We start from the raw sequence: 20,205 nt of genomic DNA, 5'->3' as shown, positions 1-20,205 counted from the left end.
AGTGTGAAATAGGTTAAATTCCTTTATCACGTTTCTTCGTTCTTAACTAAAAATTCGTGTTTTTTGAATTATGACGCTATTGAAGTAAATGGGCGATATATGTATATGTAGTTTATATTGGTGATATAGGCCTACTGGGGAACCGAGCACCCAAAACTAACTTCGGTAGCGCGCCAACGGCGTATCTCCCGGGTGGTGTATAAAAAGCTAATTTTCAATTTCAAGTAATTTCACCACAATTCTATGTAAATTTCATTTGATTTTACATACTTGTTATATTTTTTTTAAGGAGCTCCACACCAAAACTTATAATTACATTTGAAAAGTTTGTAGAAAATTTAAGAAAATACAATCAAAGATTATAACGTCTTAGGTCAAATTCAAAATTTTAATGAGAACTTTAAGTAAGATAGATCAGTTTGCTATATTTCCACTCACTGCTCAACTATTAACGCATTATTGCACTACCCCAACACTGGATGCATAGAGTGAGTTGAAAAAAATACAAATTGGTCGAATACCGACCACGGGCGATACTAGTAACAATAAATAGGAAAAACTTCAAATTTAAAAAAATGGATGTAGAACCGCCCCTTTTATGACTAAGCAATTTTCTATGTTTCGGGAGCCATAACTCGAAGAAAAATTAACATATCGTAATAAGACACTTTTTCCTATAGCTATTGCTAAGTTATGGCTTATTATTCTAGTCTACCACCCTTTTAAACTTGTTTTATATCTAAGTTTCCGTGGTCTTTAACCGATTCCGTCCATTTTTACTACAAATATTTCCTGGTCTAAGGAAATATGTGTACCCAATTTTGTTACGATATGTAAATTTTTCTTCGAGTTATGGCTCCCGAAACATAGAAAATTGCTTTATCATAAAAGGGGCGGTGCCACGCCCATTCTCAAACATTTTAGTGTTTTCCAAATTTAATGTTATATTTCAATTTAGCAAGAAAAATTCTATTGATACAAAGCTCTTTGCTAAGTTATAGCTTATTATGTTCGTCTAGGACCCTTTTGAAAATCTTTTATATAAATTTGGGCGGGGTCTTTAACCGATCTCGTACATTTTTTCTAGAAATATTTCCTGCTTGCTATAAGGAAAATATGTGTACCCAATTTTGTTACGATATGTAAATTTTGCTTCGAGTTATGGCTCCCGAAACATAGAAAATTGCTTAGTCATAAAAGGGGCGGTGCCACTCCCATTTTTTTAAATTTGAAATTTTTCCTATTATTGTTGTAAATCCACTTGGGAAACGAAATACCATTGATATAAAGCTCTTTTTTGCAAAGATATAGCTTTTTTTATTCGTCAACGACCCTTTTAAAAATCTTTTATATAAAAGTGGGCGTGGTCTTCAACTGATTTCGTTAATTTTTCTTCAAAGCATTCCTTTTATTAAAGGCAACCTCTCTGCCGAATTTTATTACGATAGGTTTAACGATTTTTGATTTTATCACAAGTAGGCGGTGCCACGCCCATTTAAAATTTTTTTTTTTCAAATTTCTATCAAGAGTCTCAATGTCAGTCCACGCGTCAAAGTTCAACATTCTAGGTGTATTATTTACTAAATTATCAAGTTTTTTTTTGTTTTCCAAAATGTTATATATATAAAAAGTGGGCGTGGTTATCATCCGATTTCGCTCATTTTCAATACCAATCTATTCTGCGTCCAGATAAGCTCGGGTACCAAATTTGGTGAAGATATCTTAATATTTACTCAAGTTATCGTGGTAACAGGCAGATGGACAGACATGGCTCAATCAAATTTTTTTCGATACTGATGATTTTGATATATGGAAGTCTATATCTATCTCGATTCCTTTATACCTGTTCAACCAACCGTTTTTCAATCACAGTTAATATACTCTGTGTGCAAAGCACGCTGAGTATAAAAACCAAGTTCATAGACCGTACAGCCGACTATTTCAAAATTCATGACGGTTTGTCTTCAGCGAACCACACATCGAATGTTTGACGTTTAGCGCATCAACCCATCAATGCACTTTGAAATTTTCTATTTATAATTCGTTTTCCACTTTTTGCTGTTTTCCCTTTTTACCACCGTCGATTGAGTGCGCCATCAGGTACTATTATCTCATTAGACGAGGATTTTCGTAGCAGCCCATATGGTTTTTCCTTAAGCTTTTGCTTTTTAAATTAGAATTCTAGGATGCTTTTGGTAGACTGACAATATTTTTCTCGGCTTAAATTTTAAACTTAACAGATGAATAAGAATCTCAAAATTGTTTTAAAACAAAACCAAAAGGATTAAACTATTGTTGAAAATCTTAAAAAAAATGTTTGTGAAAACTACTGCAAATCATAATTTCTGTCTAACGAAACTTTTATTTAATCTTCAAAGCTTGAAACCCAAACCAAGTTCTGAACACACATTTTCACGAAAACCGATATATATATAGTATAAAAAAGTTCCAACCCATTCAATAACTTGTCCTGACTAATGTCTATGAACTTGAAGATAAAACAAGGTTAACAATACATTTTATGTTGCGAATATCTTAAAATTCCCAATCAAAAAGCTGTAAATCATATTTCCAAGACACAAAAAACTAGAAATGTAGTGAGTCAAATTGCAAATAAAAATAATAATTGGTAAAGCCCACGAAAAGTCAAAGAAGAGCATTACGGTCGCGACATTATAAAATTGATAAATTGTGGGAACCTTATTTCTGTACCATACTTACACTGTGAAATTTTCATACTAAACTCATTAAAACCGTCTTACCATATCTTAATTTGAAATGTGTCTGCACTCTGAGAAAAACCCATTGTTTACTATATAGATTTATAGCTTAAATTGAGGTTTAGTTGCGAATAGAGTGGAAGGCCGTAAAAGAAGGCAGACGAATGAAGTATAATGAAGGAATGATGTTCGGAGTTTTTTCAAAATTTGCCTAAAATCCTGAATCACAAACGGGAGTGTAGTTAAGTGCGAAAATGAAAAAATTCAGTTAGGTTTTGCTCCTTTTCCAGAAGGAGATTTTTATTTTAAAAAGTTCATTCTATTACTCATTATTTCTATGAACTTATTCCTCAATGAAAATAAATGAAACACGTATAAATGTAGTCATTAATCATTTTCTTTACGTCTAACTATATGTTATAAATGTGTTAAAAGTAACAAAACTAAAATAATAATGACAAATCTGATATGTGATACTAATTTTATAAAATAAAAATGATTTTATACATTGCATGCATTTTGTACCTATGTATGTATTAGCCGTGTTTTTTTACACGTACATATATATACGTCTACGTTTGCGGTTAAAAAAACCGCTTATCCTCACTTAGATAATGGTTGGGAGACCCATCAAGCGGCAGTTGTTAAATACTAGCTACAGAACGGGTTGTACCGAAAAGCGGTAGACACACACCTCTGGTGACCATAGTGTATAACCTATAGCTGAATCGGTTGCAGTGAATAGTGGATACACACCATTTTTAGAAGTGGTGTAGAAGTGAAACATAGACACATATTTCTGTTGCATCTGAGTATAATGGGTATTGAAATTTAGGAGTAGATAAAGTGTAGATAAAGTTTAACGCTTAGCAGTCCATATAAAGTTTAAGTGTATATGTATATATGTAGATGTAAAAAAACAGAGCTAATATGTCTTTAATTTTCTTTAACTTTTATTTTTGGTGCTGACTAATTCTTGCTTTCCGTATGAATAACCTTCTTGCGCTATATAAGATAACAATTCCAAGCGCCGTTTTCACCATCTTCGGTGAACACTAACAAGCACTTTATTTGAAAGAAATCGTTCAGTGATTTGTCAAATAAAGTGTCGCTTTGAAATAACGCACGTTCAAAGTTTCCCTGTCACATTGAAAGCAAAAGAAAGACTCACATCTTAATTTTTTATCATGATGAAAAATGAAGTACAACTATTTTTATAACATGAACATAGATAGAAAATTTATTGGGTATTGCACTGCGACCATTGGTCTATTGTACCCTCATCGCGTCGCATTCCAGGAGGATATGTTCCGCCGTCTCCGCTAATCGATCGCATAATCGACATGAATACAAAATTATGTTTTTAATTGCACTGCGACCATTGGTCTATTGTACCCTCATCGCGTCGCATTCCAGGAGGATATGTTCCGCAGTCTCCGCTAATCGATCGCATAATCGACATGAATACAAAATTATGTTTTTAATTTAGTTGAACGGCGATAAAAACTTGGATATTTTTCAGAAAATGTAAGAAACTTCAAGAATAAATTGACACCGGCAGTAAAACGTAAATTTTTGGTAAGATTTACAATGGAAAAATCACTTCTTAGCCCTTTTTGATTTAACTATTATCACTTTAAAATGTTGCGGCCGTGACATGATTGATTTTTTCAGTGTATTTTAGGTGATATCTCTACAACCTGTTGTTATATACAAATGAAATGCATTATATATTGATAATCTTAACCTTTCGTCTGATATCTATATCGGCGTAAAATATCTTAAGGTCATCCAGGTCCAAACTTTGGTCAACATCTCAACGAGGGCCATAATTATCAAGGGAAATGTTCCAAATATACCAGTTAGAAAAAAATTAAACTGTCTAACATTTCTTACCGAAATTTATTGGTATTGTTACATTTAGATATTGTTTGGCACGAATGTAATGAATTAAATTTGTGAAAATTCTTGTTCTCACGTTGTTAAATTTCTTTCCCTTTTCTTGTTATGATCGCGAGACCATTCCCATTCAGCATTTAGATGATTAAATTTTCAATTTCCCTACATATAAATACAATTTGACCACTCTTACTGACTAAATAATGAGTTATCATACAATTGAACAAAAAAAAAAATAATCAAATATGAATACTTTTGATGATCAAAAACTGAAAAGCATTTTTCGATCACTTTTTGGAATAATTTTTGAAGTCCTTTTATGACTAAAATTTAATATTTCATAAAAACCAACAAAAAAATAATCAACTATGCTTACCTTTGATGATCAAAAACTGAATATAGTTTTTCAATCACATTTTGGAATCATATTTGAATCAAATGTGTTTACTTTAGGTGATCAAAAATTTATAATCATTTTTCAATCAGCTTTCTGAATGTTTTCTGACTATATTTGTTGACTGAATAATGAGTTTTATGCTTGTTAAAACTTTACTTTTCATTGAAAATGTTATTTTTTTCACATACACACATTTTTTTAATCATGAAGTACAGAAAAAATAGGTATATAAAATTTTTATTATTAAGACATTCTTCAAGACAATGTAATGCAAATGCTGCTCGTGCCCGAAGATTTCCCCAACCATTTCTCCACCTTCGGCTTCCCAGAAATTACATAATAGTTGGACAATACAAAAGTTTTGAGCTATTTGACCAGGTAAGTGAAACTGTCTTGACATATGTACCTGGATATGTCTTCAACATCCCGTGCCGTATCGTATTTTAAGATCTTGACGATCATACCTGATGTTGGATGTTGTAGTCGCAGGTGGATATAGGTCAAGTTTGTTTGCGAGTGATCTGTGGTTCAAATAGCTCACTTCCGCATGCTTTCTTCCCCTGATAAAATAAGATTATTATGTAGTATCTATTTAGAATGAGATATGAAGAATAAATTCATCATAATCGCATTCAAAAATGATTCAAAAATCTCAACCAAAACGATTGAATTATGTTCACGAATATGATAAGCAAATGACTCTGAAAAGTAGTCAAATATTGCTCTAAAACAATTAAAGCTCAATTTTACAATGATATCAAATATGAATAAAAAGCGTTTCGAGATATGAATCATAAATGATTATTCAAGAATAATCACTTTTATGGTACATTTTTCTCCCGACTATACGATAATTTTCGAACGAAAACTGCTTTTAAATTTGAATGTTTTAAATCATCTTGGGGTATGATATTTAAATATTTTTTAATCAAAATTTTCAAAAAATGCTGGCTGGGTTTCTTCTAAATTTTAGATATTTACTGTGAGCCGTACTTTCTTCTAAACGTCTTGAGACTTGTTTCGAATTAGGGATAAGGTATGTAAAGTTCATCGATGCTTAATTTGATAAGAAGAGCAGCTTCATAAAAAATCTTTGCTATTACGATTACGATTTTTTAAATATTCTGTTTATCAACTTTGGATCGAGCATACGTCTTCGTCACAATGGAGTAGCCTTACGTGAATGAATGTTAACGTTTTTGGGTCGTGATAGATGATATTTATTAGCTCAGACGGGTCTGATTTGGTAGAAATTCCCATGAGTTTTTTTTAATTCAGGGAAAAGGATAAATTATAAGTTTATAAAAAAGGAGTTTTCCTCTACTCTGCATTATCATGATATAGGTATCAAACGAGAGGTATTCACGGGTGTATTTACAAATGATGCTTTTTTCCAATATCTTACTATGTCCTAGATATAAATGTGAATCAGGGTTATCCCTAGAATGTGGTTTGGAATCAAATTTGGCAAACACTCCGAGTGTATTTCTGCCATGAAAAGCTTCTTAATGAAAACTCTGCCCTGCAGATGCCGTTGGAGTCGGCGTAGAACATCAAGGTCCCGTCGCGCCAATTTGTAGGAAAAACTTAAATGGGAGCACGACGCCAATTCGGAGAAGAAAAGCTCGGACTAAATTCTCTCCGGAGGTATTGTATTATCTTATTTTTGGTTTTTGGGTGATTATACAATTAAATAAAACCGTTGGACGCGTAAAATTTCTATTGATGGTCGTAAGTAAGACCAACTGAACCTTAATCAGGTTATGCTACGCCTCACATTTTTAGAAATTTCATGAACCGGGTGAAAATTATGCTGCCGTTTGGATTCGGCATAATACATGTATGTCACCTCCCGCGAATATTTAGGGAAGATTAAAAGTAGCTCGACGCAAATTAGAAGAGAAGCTCGGCCTAAATCTCCTCGGAGGTAAATCGCACCAAATATTTATTTTTTTATTTTATGCACCCTTTTACTTTATAAACAACAACTAGAACAATTTCTAGATGTGCATTGTGCGTGAGAGCTTTAGAAAGTTGTGCTTAAAACGGCCAGGGTTTAAATCCCAAGTAGAACTGGTTAATAGCTGAGGATATACACCAACAATTGTTTACCTACCAGTAGACAGCCCAAACATACATTTTTATACAAGTTAAGGTACTCTATTTAAAAGTTCCACGCGTACGAAGAAGCGGGCAATAGGTAGTACAAAATAAATTTTCATTTGTCTTTTATAATTAAAATTTTTCACCTTGAGTATTTATATACATATGTACATATATGTATCAACATGAGTCAACTTTAATTAACTCTTTATGTTACTGCCGAGGGATTAAACACTCTGCACCACTTGTCTACTGGGACCGCGGTTATTTAGTTCCGTATACAAGTGCATGCAAATATTTACTATATTATACGTGTCGTATGTATTACATATGAGCCTATACCCAGTAGAAAAAGAAACAAGTATGGAGCTCTTACAGATATATCGTTCTCCCCAAAATATCGATTTGTTGCTCTTTAACCACAATATCTACATACCAGACATTTGCCCATCACTCTTAGATGAACGATTATCATCGAGGTTTCTTCAAAACGTACACTTGCATCAGTCATGACATTTTACTAAATCAAGATAAAAATACTTTTTTTCCTAATATCCCTGAGAATGAAAATGTAGTATGTTTTCTTTTCTGAAGCCGCGAAAACGATCCGATTACTGGCAACATCGTGAACTCTAATCGGTATGTAATTATTTTTTACTGTAGCAAAATGAATTGAGTGGATATTTTTTATGAGGTGTGCTATTTAAATTTAACGCAAAAGTTATGGATTAAAAAATCGAAACGAGATTAATGTATTGTTCGTAAACGCCCAAGTTGTCGACAGGGATATTTACCATTTAAAAACATTGATGTTCAAATATAGATGTTTTTATGAGCGATGCTCCTTCCCTTCTTACAGAATCAATTGCACTTTGATTCTTAAGTTAATTATTTTTTGTATGACATCAGTCAAATTGCAAAGCCTTATAATTTTGCTTTCTGAAGTATAGCTTTTGGAGGGAGTTCAATTCAACCACACCACAATTACTAATTTTATTATATCGCCTCTTAGATTCCAAAGGAAGAGCTCATTTGCTCAACACTCTCTCAGCGCTCTTCGCGAGACGGGGCACACGAAGCACTTTCCGTAAAACTTTTCTCGAGAAGCTTGAAAGATATTCATCCCAATTCTAAACAAAAATTCCTTGTGAGTTTTTTCACTTCTCCCTTTCCTCTTATTCAGAAAAATGTTCGAAAAAGAGAGGGAGATTTCTCTGCCATTACTTAGGAGTTTTTCACTTGTTAAATTAAAGGCAATGCATCAAAATAGTTAAAGTAAATTGGTTCTTTTAAGAAAGAACACTTATTTGTACAAATTTGTGCTAAATATGTACATTCTACCACAATATTCTTTATTTTAAGTTGAAAAGTATATCATAAGCAACGGAAGAGCTCTTGGTATATTTGACGCAGCCGTCCAGAAATTGCGCAAAGATTTTTTAAGAAGGCTTAAATAGAGTTTGGCATATGACGAAAGACGAATTCAACTCGATTTGGCCGCCAGACAATTGTTTTGCTGAATGGAAGCAGGCAACTCCAGCGGATTTGTGTTATCCCGCCGTTTTCTTATGCTCCTCTGCTGATGTTGCTGTGGCACCAATTCAATACTCATTTCAGTGAATACCATATGAAATGCAATACTGTGCATTGTTTATATTTTATTTCTTAGTTTCAAACAAATTCGCAACAATAATTAAAATTTACAATTCTTTAAACAAAATAAGAAATGTGCAACAAATTTCAATTGACAAAACAGCTGACTTCGAAAATTCGAAATTCCTATTCCCCAATTATTGTTCTCCTAGGAGAAAAGAATTGGATGAATTTTTCAGCGTGAATAAAAAAATCCGTGAGAACAAAATTCCGAGAGAGTATTTACTATTGGACTTATTGTGTAATGCGTTATGAACGGAAGCGCTTGACACATTTTCTTCTGGGTATACCATCTATGTAGGTACAAACATTCTTATCCCTACTATTGATTCGCAACTGATATTTATTGGTTTTGCGCTTTTGCTTGTTCATGCTCATTTACTGCTTTGCTATTGTTTCCTTTATTAAAGCTGGAGTCATTGGTGCCGTATGTCGTATCGCTGTATCCGTATCCCTAACGTAATCAGCTGTTTATCGTTACGACGGTAAACCAAAACCCAATTGGTTGGCTACGATACGGTTACGACTTTAGCGGCACCAATAATCGATTGCATTGATTCTCATAAGGTTGGTCGAATCATCTGTTAAAAGGTTACCGATACGGTTACCGATAAAGCACCAATGTCTCCAGCTTAACTCTATATCCGTTTTGTATGTGTATACACACATAGGAGTTTGCTAGTATGTTTGCACCAAAACATAAATATATTCAAATACATAATTGTATATACTTGTATTAGGGTGATCCTTAGCTATAGGGAAAATTGTAAATGTCACAAATGTTCTGTATCGAAACCTTAATTTTACCCACCTTTGAATATTAAGTGCGGTAGGTCGAATTGGCCGGTCAATACAAATCTCACATAGACTGAACATGTCCACAGTGTTACCGGCAATTGTTTAACTACCAACGGAAAACCACAAAATTATACTATGACTTATGTTATAAAATGTTATAAAACAAATCCGTCCTCTTGGCAAATACTAGAAGTTTTCTAGGACCTAGCTTAATTGCTTCCTCGATTCGCGAGCGCAGGACATGAACAACGAATGTGCTCCATAAGGAACATCGCCTGCTAAATATGTGTATGATACATGGCATTTGTAACAAAATTCGCCTTGCGTAGGTGAGGTTGACAATTGGAAGCTATGAATTGTGCTTATCAACTTCTTGAATCCCTCTTCCGCGCGGTTTGGGCAGTCTACCGTCGATGTGTCCATCCAGAAATAATTAGATCTTACAGACCGTCAGATCACTACAGTCTCTTTCAGGCGGAAATTGTAGCCGTGAAGACAGCAGCAGAAATTATGGAGTGATCCTCTTTACGGACACAGTAAACAGCAGAAAATACTTTTTCCATTAATTTAGAACCTTCGGTATTCGCGCGTATAGTATGTTCTGCCATTCCCTCACCCCTCACGCCAACCCTCCAGCCCTATTGTGGCCCCAAGACCTCTTTTGAAGACCAGGTGCAGACCATATACTGCTGTACCCATAAGGTCTCCACTAAAGCTGCCCCGAGGCAACCAGCTTTATTACCGTTGCTAGCGTTACATATTTGGCGATTAGATCTGAATGTGGAATCTGCAGAGTGCATGCAATTTTGCTTTCGGGCTGGTTTTTAGGGTTCAAGTTACACTAATCATTGATAACACGATGCTACAGTGATTTTGCACTTTTTGACCTAGTGTACGTTGTAGGTCTTGACGAGTACATCATGGTAAAATGTTTCAAAATTGTCTATAACCCCCAAATTTTCAAGTTATTGTTTAAAACCGTTTTTCGTCTACTGCGAGCACTCTAATAATCATAACGATCGTCATGTTTTAATCGTTGTAGGCCTTGACGAGTAGCGTGCTCCGCCTACCACACAGGATGCCCTGGGTTCAAACCCCGGGCAAAGCAACATCAAAAATTTTAGAAATAAGGTTTTTCAATTAGAGGAAAATTTTTCTAAGCGGGGTCGCCCCTCGGCAGTGTTTGGCAAGCGCTCCGGATGAATTTCTGCCATGAAAAGCTCTCAGTGAAAACTCATCTGCCTTGCAGATGCCGTTCGGAGTCGGCATAAAATCATGTAGGTTCCGTCCGGCCAATTTGTGTGGAAAATCAGGAGGAGCACGACGCAAATTGGAAGAGAAGCTCGGCCTTAGATCTCTTCGGAGGTTGTCGCGCCTTACATTTATTTTTTTTTTATTTTTAATTCATTCTCAAAGAACTATTTATCCCGAGTAAGAAAAGTCACGGTTTATCAAAATCGGTTGATAAATATTTAAGTTACGACGCTTATTGTAAACAAGAAAATTAAACTCCCACCATGAAGTCGATTCTTTGTGCTGTACTTTTCTTGTAGGGCTCCTCCAAACTTAGTCCAATTAGCTAAATATATTTCCTGGTGAATAATATTAGATTGGGTTTTTTCGCGTTGGCGGCCAGCCAGATTCGCGATGACTTATTGTTGAAAGCCACCTTCCGTTTACGATCATTGAACCATCATCTGCATGCGCCGTGAGTTTGACTGCTCAATTTCGAGCCGCCTAAGCAACCGCTTGATGACCAGCATCCAAAGGATTTGTGATAATACTCCACCATGCGGCGTTCCTCTGTTTATGGATTTTGTGGCCTCGCATAAACACCATTGCGGCTTGACATTCTGCTGCTTAAAATGGAGCTTATCCAATTTGTAAAAGCCGAATGTACGTATTGAGACTGCCAGTTATTGCGCGCAAATGTCCATTAAAGCACCTTGGGCTTATTTCAAGTGCTTCACGGCTTTGTCTATATTCATGACCACCCTATGCAATGCAAAATCTACTGACTTGCCTTTGGTTATGCTGAAGAAGACTACTCGAGCCGTTCTCGAGGATTTCGGACGTGGTTCAGTTTTATGCAACCCTCAAAAATTGTTCTAATACATTACAATCGAAAATGTAAATGAGTACGGTCGAGTGCGGTCGAGTGCGGTTGCAGTCTTTGTTCTTGACAAGTAAAATTGGAGTGTAGAAGGATATTGCACGTATATTGAATGCAAACGGGATATTTCATGCAGTGAAGTTTCTTCCAAACTCGGAGCTGTTTTTGGCCAGAAAAATTTGCGTATTTGGACAGAAATTAACAAAGAAATCAAATATTAGCTTACATTTAACATTTTTCATCAACGAGAACAACAATGGCGCCTAGCACAACTAATACTAATTCAAGTGAAACGAGTGACGAAGAAACAAGTAGCACTAGCTTAAAGATGAATTAATAGATGAATTACAAAAACAGTTTAAAGTGCAATACAGAGCTATGAACAAAATAAAAAGCTCACAGCAGCATATGATTGATAGTTTCGACTCACTCAAAGCTGAGATAAGTAGACTTGCAGAAGAAAACGAACAAATAAGAAAAGAATTAATGAATTAAAAACAAAGAACGCAAATATGAAAACTAGTGTCAAAAAAATGGAAAGAGACATACTGACAATTAAACAGCAAGAAAACAAAAACAATGTAATGATAACAAACTTGCCAAAAATTGCAAAAGAAAACTTAAAAGAATTCATCGCCAGTATTGGACAATAAGTAAATGCGGATGTAAAAACGAACGAAATAGTCGATATTTACCAAAAAGAAAATAAAAAGTTCAAAATATTTCCAATTATTGTTAAATTAAGTAATGGCAATTTTAAAAGAAAATTGATGGAGTTTAGGAAGCTTGGAAATAATATCGATGTCAGTAAATTTATCCCCAACACCAACATGATGGGTAAAAATGTAAATTTCTATCACCTGTTGGAGAAAGAGCTAGGTGAACTGATGAAGAAAACAAAACAAGAAGCAAAAAATAAGAAGTACCAATACGTATGGATGAGAGATTCCAGAATTTTAGTGAGAAAGGAGGAAAATTCAGCAATTATAGAAATAGATTCTTTGGAAGATTTAAAAAAGTTGAAATAGAAAAACCCAAAACTTTTTTATTTTTACATAGTGAGATAATATTTATTATTATCTATGGATTGTTTTGATAATCAAATACCTAAAAAAACGTTCAATATAAATGCAATGAGTTAATGTTTAAAATTGATGAAACTAACCTTAATATTCTTTATTTAAACATACAAAGTATACGAAATAAGCTTCAGGATTTAAAAATTTTGATTGAGGAAAATAAGAAAAAGAAAGGCATTGTTCATGTGGTAGCTTTAACTGAAGCATGGATCTATGAAAATGAAAATAATTATTAGAATCTCCCCAATTACAATGCATATTTTGCCAATCGAGAACTAAATAGAGCTGGTGGTTGCATACTTTTTGTACACGAATCTATTAGCTCTTCACAAGTGTCTTGTAAGGAATTTGACTAAAGTAGTTTTTTAATAGTCAAATTAATCAAAATTGATATTCATCTTGCTTGCGTACATAGAAATTGCTCTTCTGATATTCCCTTTGAAGGTGATGTATTGCAAATAAAAAGTTGTATTATTATGGGCGACTTTAACATAAACCTTCTTAATGCTACCAACGATACGATAAATTATCTAAAGTGTATATATACTCTATATATAGCAACGGGTTCTGTTGTCTAAATGAGCTTAGTCAGGATATGCATACAAGGGAGGGCAATAGTTCAAGTACCATAATTGATCATATTATAACTGACAAAGTAAACTACAAATATGTTTTCGCGTTGGAAAGATCGCCCTGATCATAGAATTATACATCTATCTTAAAGTTTAAATAAAAATATAAATCAGCCTAGGAGAAGCAATTACATGGATGTATTGGATTAAAATGCTTTTGAGAGAAATGGTTATATCAATGACATTATACCCAGTAGGACCTTCTCTGATTTTCACGCCTCTTCGTGCTCTAGCATATGTAAATCAACAAAATCTATTAAAAATTCCAGTGAAAAGTATAATAGTCCGTGGATGAGTAGTGAACTTCTAAATCTAATTGGGAAACGAAATAGGCTATACAGATTAAAAACTTAGTATAGAAATAATATTTACTTTGAAACGGAATTTAAAAGACTCAAAACTCAGGTCAGAAACTTAACACATTTCCAAAAGAAAAACTACTTTGGGCAAAAACCAACTATCCTCAATTTTCGCAACTATTCCTAGCTTAAAAATTTGCTTTACCAGCGCAGACTTAGCTCCTTTCTCCACCATGGTGGCTTTGCTTTTCCCTTGAATCCTCTCAGAGGACACGCTGTACATAGTAGTTAGTGCTTTTGATAAGAAGTTGTTTCATTCCTCTAACTCCTACGGTGGTAAATTTTTATATTTGACCTGGTCTTCCTGCTACATATATCAGCAATTTGTACCAGGCTGTTGTCCTATGGTTTCACATGGTTTTCCCTTCTCTACCCTCTTTAGGGGGATGCTGAGTCTGATATATGCATGGTCTGAAAAGGATTTCCTTTCAAGGCCCCTACATTCATATCCTGTATCATGGTTAGAGCTTAATGTGATAACAAGCACATTACTTGGCGTTGGCTTAACATATGTGGGCGACCCCTTTGTTGTTAAAAGCAGTGTTTCGCAGCATCCAATAGATGCGATCACTCCGAAATTTTTCATCAATGTCCTCCAACGGGAATCCGATGAAACTTTCAGTTTCAACAGGGTTAGAGCCGTTGGTTCCAGCCGTTGAATTTCGTGAATGCCGAATTTCTTCATAGTGCTTACGGAGATGACTCCTTATGGTCCAGGGAAGTGGGGCTTCTCAAATGAGATGTCCATTGGTGAGCCCAGGTTTCTTTGGTCGGTTATAGACAAATTTCACGAGGTGCAAACGCTGGAAAAACTAGGGAGGTAGTTGTTGATTTTATAGCAAAGTTCATCAACGGAAGGGCCAGGACAAATGATAGGACACCATCCTGTGGCACCCCTTGTTTAATTCTTCAAAACAAGCATGACAAACATTTTAAAATTGAAAGTGTCGGCTATTTGTTTACAAAATAAGGAGTGGGCTTTAGTAAGACTTGGACCAAAGTTAAATTGGCGAAAACTTGTATCGTTTAACCACTGAGCTAACTGCTTGTATTTAGTCATCTCTCTTAATTCAGCATTTCAATTTGTATGCCATCAACATCAAGGTAAGACATTCTGTCCTTACACTAATTTGTGTGTAGCAGAGATTTTTTTGTACAGTGCTTTTTTCATTGCAGAAAAACATTTTGTTTTACTTTATGTAAACTTGTGCTAAGTTTATATCAACCAAACATTCGGAGTCATAAATGAATCAAAGAGGAGTAAGAAAATGGAGCGTTTACGCTCTATATGAGCTCAGTTAGGAGTAGGGTATAAATGCTATCCCTTCTTGTGATGTTAGTCCGATATAAGCTTATTTCCATATACGATGTGACACTGAATATGTCTCATATATGACATATATTGGACTCCGAAAACTTTTCAATGATCAAATATGACCCTGCACACATATGGAGTCAAAAATTTCATTAAAGATACCTATATCGGAGCGTTTACATTCATTATGAGCCCATTTAAGAGCCCGAAATGAGTGTATTTCCCTTTTAGCAGTGGTCGTCCGATATGAGCCTGATTTTAAAAATTATGTGACCGTAAAAAGAGTCTCATTAGAAGCCTAGTTCCGAGCCATTGGGAAAGTGGGGAGAAAGATTTGGGGAGTAGTCGAATCTAATCTAATGTAGTCAAATATATGTTAAATATGAAATATAAAAACCCAAACTGTCGATTTTATAACTGGAGAAAAGCTACTTACTGACGAACTTGTACTTATGTTTTATTTTATTATTTGGCACTTAAGGTTCCGGACTATAAATTCGTATTACTGGTTACTGACTTTGCTTCAGGATATGTAACTCATACTTATGCACTCTTGTGGCCGCCAACTATCCCGTCCTGCATCCGATTAGAGCCAGTGACTGAGTGACTGTCTCCCATTTTCTTTGAGGAATTTAATGATTTATTTGTAATATAATCGAAAAAAATTCAATTACAATCTAAATATCTTTCCAAAGCGCTGGCACAATAAATTTATTCTTAAAAAGTAGTTTTTTTTTTTCAATTACAAAAAAAAATTACTAATTTTGTATTCCCTCATACAGAAGACCAATACCACCATGTACGCCTAGACCCAAACAAGTATCGAAAAGACATTTCTATAGCCTTTGAGAAATATATAGCTCTGAAGTTGTAATTTAACATAATTTTCTAATTATTCACCAACCTTCAATCGTTTTAAGAAAATTATAGTTTATACCTCCCACATTGTACATCGAGTTTAGGTGAAGTTGACAATAAAAATGTTCTCCAGGGTGTTTACACCTTAGCATAAGTTGAGAAACTGAACTTTACTCAGAGAGCTATCTTTACCTCAGCTTGTGAAACAGTATTTTTCCACATAAAAAATGCCCTCTCTGTTGAGAGCTCATTATCCAGAACTGGATTTAAAATTGAGTCTCTGTGGAGAAGCAACTCTTGAGATTTTTTAAGTATACTTATTATCAACTTGAGCTTTAATATGACACAAGCCTAAATGTTTATTGGGACTTATCCTAACCGCACATTCTGTTTTGCCCGTAGAGCATACCAATACACACTTTGCCCACACTTACATTCAGTCACTACGCTTACATTTAAACAATACGCTTACATTTTGGCTTCCCCCATACTGTGAGCAAATATGCTTCAAAACTGCTCATATATTTCGACCATGTGACAAACACACGCTGACGTAATGACCTACCATGTGTTGTATATTTATAACGTCGTTCTAAAGCAGCCATCAATGCTTCATAATTGTTCCGCTCTCCTTCGGGAATCGTCTGTAGGATTTCCGCTGCTGGCCCCTTCAATGCCACGAACAGTGCAGCAACTTTATCTTCCGCATTCCAGTTGTTCACTGCTGCGGTCTTCTCAAACTGTAGCTTAAAGACCTGGAAAGGAACAGAAAGGATGGTGTTTTTACCTTTGGATTGCTTGCTGAAACAGCTGGGTGGTTTAATTGCAACTCTTGTATACGACCTTTCAAAGCATCCACCTCGGCTTGGATTTTTTCCTAAAACTGTGTTATTTTCTCGTCCATACGTGCTTCGAGTTTTGATGATATACGCACCTCTTGCGTTTCGAGTTGTACTGTTATGCGTGCCTCTTGTTCTTTCAGTTGTGTCTCCATCTTTGATGTAATCTGTGTCGACATTTCTGACATACGCTTTTCTTGTGCTTCAATCTTCGATGTTATGCGTGTCTCTTGCGATTCCAGTTGAGAAGCCACTGTCGATGTTTGAGCAGATATTGCAGCCAAAATCATGTTCAAGTCTGTGCTCGTAACTGTCTGCGTAACTGTTTCTTCCATTTTTGTTGTTTCCTCGCCTCCAAGATGAAAGTCATACTCTTCCACGTCAATTCCTTCTATTTCCATTGCCTCTCGTAGTCGTGCCTGAAGTTCGAGTTTAATGCCACTTGTATTCAATCCACGGCTCTCCAACTCCTTCTTTAGTTGCTGGATCATCAATTCACTGAACTTTGCCATGTCCTTGTTGTCCTCTGGAATTTATTCAACAATTCCTCTTCTGACACCAATTGTAACGAATTTGCTGCAAATCCTCTTATTTGCCCATTTGCTAGGTTCGTATCGCTAAACTGTTGAATAAATAACTCCAATATTGAATAATGGAAAAATGGCCTTTATTAAAATACTTCACAATAACACTCAAACTGTGCACCGAATAGCTTAATAACCAAACTGACTTTCAAAATAATACTGCTATTGCTCGCTAGATACCGCCTTATTCGTAACTGCTTGACAGCTCAAATCAAACTGAATTTCAGCGCCTCTACATCTGTCGCCTTTTATACTCTTTGGTTTCCTCGTTCGCATCTTCTAGAATCTACTAGCATTGTCCATGAGCTCTCAAACTTCTCAGCTATAACTAAAATTGCACAATTTTATACATCTTCTAGGCGCTTCCAGAATCTACTAGTCCAGTAGCTCTCAAACTTCTCAGCTGTAACTACAATTGCACAATTTTATAGTTTTTCTCATTGCATACTTATAGGAGTATCTCAGATATATGCATGTATTTGTGCATTGACTCTCCGCTGCTCGTATACGTACATGGTACATATATGTAGACGCAGTTATTGTTTCGTTTATGTAGATAAATGATGATTGAATTATTGATGTGCATTCACGTCACTGCTTAACAACGGCTTAGAGCTGGCAGCACTCCTTAGTTTTGCTAATATTCGTAACAATATTTTTATGTCACTTCTACCCAATATTTGCTCCAAATATGAGCCAAATAGGACATCATAGGTCGCTTTCTATTCATGTATGTATTATGTGTTCCAAAAATACGATTTTTTAAATATCTCGATCCTTGCGCCACCTAGCGGCGATTTTTTCATAGGCCATTTTCTATTCAGGTATGTATTATGTGTTCCAAATATGAAAAAAATCTGACCACAAATACGATGTTTTAAAATGTTTCGATCCATGCGCCACCTATCGGATTTTTTTTCTTATTATTGCATTGTCATCGGGTTTTGAACTATGTTCCAAGTTTCAAGCTTGTAGCTTATCGGGAAGTCACTTAAATTTCAATTACAAAATTCGTTCCGGCCAGCCAGCCAGCCAGCAAGCGAGCCTGTCAAGTCAAGCTAAATAAAACCGTTGCATAAAAAAGTAAGTACGGCCTGCCTTAAGATGAGCAATAATATTGCCCCATTCGTATTATCCTGATAATCGGCTGTATAATATATGTAAGATGTAGAGAGCAGATATACAAAAGCAGCATTTTCGATATAAAAAATAAATGTAAGGCGCGATAACCTCCGAAGAGATTTTAAGCCGAGTTTTTCTCCCAATTTTGCATCGTGTTCCTTTTAATTTTTTTCTACAAATTGGCGGGACGGACCTACATGTTTTATGCCGATTCCGACGGGCATCTGCAAGGCAGATGAGATTCCACTGAGAAGCTTTTCATGACAGAAATGCACTTGGAGTGCTTTCTAAATCATGACCGGGGGGCGGCCCCGCATAGAAAAATTGTCTTATAATTGAAAAAACTTGTTGTTCCTTTGCCCGGGGCATTAATGAATAACAGATCGGTAATCCTTTCACAAAGTTTCACGTTTCCTGTTGTCTGAATGATGTAGCTTTGATCGTGAATCTAAACAATGGGTTCTATGGGATCTATACTATATACAACCAATCTTTCTGAAAAATCGAATAGGTGTATGCTATAGTGATTCGATCCGGTCGGTTCCAGCGAATGTCTAATCGGATACAAAAATATACCCTTTCACCAAATGTTATCAAGATATCTCAAAAATTGAGGGGCTAGTTTGCGCTTAAATAGGCAGACGGACAGGCTGAATCAACTCAGATCTTCATCGTGGTGATTTGGGCATACTTATTGCCTCTTCTCCTTTCAGGACATACAATTTCGATATTCGTGACAAACTTAATACACCGTTTCATTTTCATGAAATGTATAAAAAAACAGGTAAGTCCACTACGTGTAAACTTATGTACCTATATGCCATTATTATTGTAACGAATTTAGTGCAATTCCGCTTATTTGCAACCTTCTACTAACGTTCGCATCACTAAACTGTTGAATAAATAACTCCACTATTCAATAATGCAAAATGGCCTTTATTAAAGTACTTCACAATAACACTTATACTTCGCAACTGATAGCTTGCTTAAATCAAACTGATTTTTGTGCCACAACTGTTGCCGCCTTTTATACTGTCTGGTTACCTCATTGACATATTTCTAGGCGCTTCTATTTCTAGAATTTACTAGTTAGCCATCAGCTATGCATTTCTCAGCTATAACTACAGATGCACGATTTTATAGCTTCCCTCATAGCCATGCGCGTGTATATGTGAGTGATACTTGCACAATTGATTGTATACTTTTGGGAGTATCTCAGATATATGCATGTGTTTGTGCGACACTCTCCGCTGCTCGTATGGACATATGGGTAGGCATAATGATTGATTTGTTGATGTGCATACGAGCCACTGCTTAGTATCGGCTTAGATCTTCTTCACAACTTTATACGGGCCTTCCCAACTGCACCGAAATTTGCACGGAACACCTTTCCGCCGGTGAGGGTTGTATAACAGTACCAAATCTCCCACCCGGAAACGTTCCGAATTATTTTTCTTGTCGTACCTGTGTTGTTTGGCCAATGAACTACTTCGTAGAGCTTGCGCTTGACGGATTGGCTTTGCATCATCAGTATCGTCTTGACGTTTCACAACAGTAGTGCGCGCTGGCTTGAAACCACCCTTGCATTCTTTCTGGAAAATTCTTTCAGTAGTTTTAGTGCGTCCATTAGGGTTTGTCAATGCCAGTGTTTTTCTCGCAGGTACCTTCGGTTTTGATTTGTTTGGCCCATTCGTTCCATCAAGCCTTGTCCGATATACTGCCTTTGCCTTTTGT

General features: G+C 35.6%; 1 protein-coding gene across 1 annotated transcript in view; it reads right to left on the bottom strand.

Annotated features, from left to right (window-relative positions):
- Nucleotides 1–20,205, bottom strand: part of P5CS (Delta[1]-pyrroline-5-carboxylate synthase) — a 958,896-nt gene that overhangs the window by 126,332 nt on the left and 812,359 nt on the right. The gene's annotated exons all lie outside the window — the stretch shown is intronic.

This window comes from Eurosta solidaginis, chromosome 5 (genome assembly GCF_040869045.1).
Source record: "Eurosta solidaginis isolate ZX-2024a chromosome 5, ASM4086904v1, whole genome shotgun sequence".
Lineage (NCBI taxonomy): Eukaryota > Metazoa > Arthropoda > Insecta > Diptera > Tephritidae > Eurosta > Eurosta solidaginis.
The sequence above is the reverse complement of the archived record's forward strand: the minus strand, read 5'-3'. Positions and strand labels throughout refer to the sequence as shown.